General features: G+C 43.8%; 1 non-coding gene across 1 annotated transcript; it reads left to right on the top strand.

The window, feature by feature from the left end:
* The first annotated feature begins 3,103 nt into the window (after positions 1-3,103).
* Positions 3,104-3,226, top strand: LOC122678587. The gene has a single exon (XR_006336239.1). It is a non-coding gene; the product is annotated as a small nucleolar RNA SNORA26 (small nucleolar RNA).
* Positions 3,227-4,093: the final 867 nt, after the last annotated feature.

Raw genomic sequence — 4,093 nt, forward strand, 5'->3', positions numbered from 1 at the left:
ACATTCTGCCCTCAGATCCGATAAAGAGGGAAGACATACTGCCATGGTGACATGTGGTAGAAGAGGTAGAAGCCAGGGGTGGGGAGGAGATATCCAATATATGGGGGAGTAAAACAAGCAAAATCACATTGGTTTAACCAGCACTGAGGGATGACAAAAACTGGATTTCCTGATTTACTATTGGGAACAACTAGAGGGTTCTCAGTCACAAAAAGAAGTTGAAGATGCCAGAGCTCAGAGCCACAGGTGCTGTGTGGGGCTCAGACTAAGACAGGAGTGAAGGAGGGGGACCCAGCATGCTAGGTAACCATCTGGAGTTGCCATAACAAAACTGGTAGGGGGAGGGGTTCATGGAATCTTGGGGGCCCCTGGCTTCCAGGTGCCTAGGCCATGACCATTTGTGAACATCACTACTGATAGCACCCAATCCCTCAGCAGCCACTCTTGGGTTGTCTACATACGTTCCGATATCACTGACCTATCTCCTTCCAAAAACTATCTAAGCTGAGTTCCCATTGTTCATTCTTCTGTGTATAAAAATATTCATGGGAGAAATACTTTGCCAGCAGGCCTTAATTCCTGTCGGGCTGTCATAAAGTCACCTCAGTTCAGTTCAGTTCATTTCCATCGCTCAGTCATGTCTGACTCTTTGCAACCCCATGGACTGCAGCACTCCAGGCCTTCCTGTCCATCACCAACTCCTGGAGTTCACTCAAGTTCACATCCACAGAGTCGGTGATGCCATCCAACCATCTCATCCTCTGTCATCCCCTTCTCCTCCTTCCTTCAATCTTTCCCAGCATCAGGGTCTTTTCCAATGAGTCAGTTCTTTGCATCAGGTGGCGAAAGTATTGGAGTTTCAGCCTCAGCATCAGTCCTTCCAGTGAATATTCAGCATTGATTTTCTTTAGGATGGACTGGTTTGATCTCCATGTAGTCCAAGGGGCTCTCAAGAATCTTCTCCAATACCACATTTTAAAAGCATCAATTCTTCGGCAGTCGCTTTGTTTTTAGTCCAACTCTCACATGCATTCAAGACTACTGGACAAACCATAACACCTCATCTTCTTTTTTTTTTTTTTTAACCTCTTCTTTATAAACAGATCTTAAGGCTTTTCCACAAGTGAAGGACATCAAACTTGTAGATGTCATAAACTTCTTCTCTGTGTCTTCTCCAGTTTAGTCTGTGTCCTAAAAACTGTAGGATACAAATCAGAGTACAATACTAAGTGAATAAATAATTTTAAAAAATATTTTCGGTCCCATCTCAGTGCTTTTGCTGCATCCTGTTGTTATGTCATTTTTTTCTCTTTGCTGGGCAGCATGTTGTCTATAGAATAAACTGAAATTTGACAACCCTAATTTCTGAATTCTTCTTCTGGGTCTGGGTTGTTTTATTTGATTTTTTTTAATGCTACTAAATACTGCATTTCATACTTTCACTTATGTATTTCACTGTAGCCTCACAAGAGCTCTTTCCAAGCTGTCAAAGTGACTAGAAGAGTTTATGTGTATATCCTTGAAAACATGGTGTGCTTGTGCCATCACGTCATTCTTGTCTGACTCTTTGCGATCCCAGGACTGTAGCCCGTCAGGCTCCTCTCTCTATGGGGATTCTCCTTGCAAGAATCCTGGAGTGGGTTGCTCTGCTCTCTTCCAGAGGATCTTCGTGGCTCAGGGATCGATCCCGCATCTCCTGTGTCTCCTCCATTGCCGGCTGATTCTTTACCACTGAACCACTGAATACATGGGGGTGCCTGTCTGTTTAAGAAAGATCTGACAGCCTCGTGCTATCGTTCTGTGTTCATTCAGTTCACCCACATATTGAACAGACCAGGGCTCCAGAGCAGTGTTGGTGGCACACACTTTGACCCATCTCTATGAGTTTTCCTCCTGCCATTGACCTGTGGTTGTATTCCAGAAACAGAGCATGGTTAAGTTCAGGGTCATAGGTCAGGGATCATGATGATCCAAAGTGAACATAAGCATTGTGTTCAGTGACATAGAAGCTGAGTTTGAGGAAAGAGAGACAGGCAGCCCTGGGATAGTGATGGTGTGAACCAACTCCTCATTCCCCTAGCATCTCTTCCTACCTGGACCTGTGAGTCTGAGACTTGGGGAACCCTTATAGCATCCATCTCTTCAGGTTAGCTGTTGGTCTAACCTGGATGGAGGGTGAAATGTGTGTGACAACAGGCCACTGAGTATTTGTTCATGTTAAGGTAAAAGATACAAAACTGGAACAACTATTTATGAAAGCTTATCTTCCCCACACCCCCACACAATCCTCCAACTAAAATGCTTAATGATAATTGGTGTGTGAGATTCAGCAAAGGCTTGAAGGGAATCTATTTTCCGATTGCTGTGGGGCGTGACATTCTGTGGGAGAAAGAAAAATGTGTCAAATTTCTTCATTATAAATAGGATGAAACCAAAAAAGCTCACAGAGGGTATCTGACTTGAGGTCAAATGGGGATGAATTTTGCCATGCTAGCAGAAGTGTATAACAGGTACAGTTCATTGACTGATAACGTGCCAGGCATTTCACACATATTATGATACATTCTTTTATCGTAATCATTGAAGGTAACATCATTGTAGAAGAAGGACATTAAAAAATTTATTCAACCAAATTTAAAATTTAAAAAAAAAACATTTTATCAAGGCAAGTAAGCTATTGCTTTGCATTTTGTAGGTAGGAGATTTCTATTGTGTTTATCCTGCCTTTATCCCATTTCATACTCCTCTGTTTCTCTGTGACCTGACTTTATTCCTAGAGCGCTACCTTTTGTCAACTGAACCATTTCTATGCACTGAGCAATAGCAGAAGTGAGGGCTGGGCCCTTCTAAAGGCTCCCTGAGCGCTGACGTGTTTCAGGACACCAGACACCGTCTGGAGGCAAGAGCAGCCCGTCTGTCAGAACGTGTGTGTGCTAAGCTGCGCCAGGCGTGTCCGACTCTTTGTGATCCCATGGACTGTAGCCCTCCAGCCTCCTCTGCTCATGGAATTTCCCAGGCAAGAACACTGGAGTGGCTTGCCATTTCTTCCTCCAGGGAATCTTCCTGACCAGGGATCAAAACCGTGTCTCCTTCACCCTTTCCATTGCCCTTTTAAGGCTGACGCAGTGCCTTAAGAGGCTAACACAAGAGGGTAAAGAAAGTCTCCATAAAACCCAGAGAAGAGATTTTTAGAACTCCTCTCTGGATCCTGTCTGGAGTCACACACAACTGAATCGGAAGATTTTAAGTCTTAGCACTTACTCGTATGTGTATAGTTAATACCAAAGTCATTAAATTTAAACTTGACCTTCGATTTGACAATAAAAAGAAAAAGAAAAAACCATGTCTCTTGCATGTCCTACATTAACATGTGGGTTTTTTACCACTAGCCCCACCTGAGAATCCCATCTATTAGAATGGGCAGCTGCTTTCCCAGCCCACTGAAGTTAGCAGGATGTCCAAGGACAGAAAGGGATCACTTCCCTTCAACTCAAGAAACTTTTCTCTCAGTGACTGTGCTCTACTGGGACGAACTCTCCCGAAATTGAATGCTCTTGCTAACTTTTTGGTTTCTTGTTAGGTGGCTTGGGTATTTATAAAATTTTCTAACAAACGTCTTTGTTGAAGTTTGCATTTATAGCAATGCAATTTATTTTTTAGAAAGTGGTCGCTTGGAGAGGATTGGTCCCACCAATGAGCAAACAAGGGTGAATTTAGCTTTCACTCAAAACCAGACTGAGTTAAAAATTCGGCCTCTCACTTTCCTCAAGGTGGATGGTCAGCTGCCACAGGCATGTGTCCCCAAGGACTTGTGTCTCTGCTGTAAACTGGACAAGAGTAAAATGGGGTCAGATGGGCCTAGTCCTTCAACTCTAGAGTCTTCCAACAGTCCTCTGCTTTAGTCACTGGATTGGAAACACCCCTGTGCTTCTGCTCTGTCCTACTTCTGTGTTTGGGTAAAAGTCATACAGCTCACTGTGTTCTGTCCCTAAGCTGATCATTGTAAGAATCACTAATCTGAGTTAGCACCCAGACAAGTGCCCAGTCCTCTCCTGAAGCAACTGTGGTTCAGCGAGTTGAGGTGGGACCTGGA

Source organism: Cervus elaphus, chromosome 20, assembly GCF_910594005.1.
Source record: "Cervus elaphus chromosome 20, mCerEla1.1, whole genome shotgun sequence".
Classification (NCBI taxonomy): domain Eukaryota; kingdom Metazoa; phylum Chordata; class Mammalia; order Artiodactyla; family Cervidae; genus Cervus; species Cervus elaphus.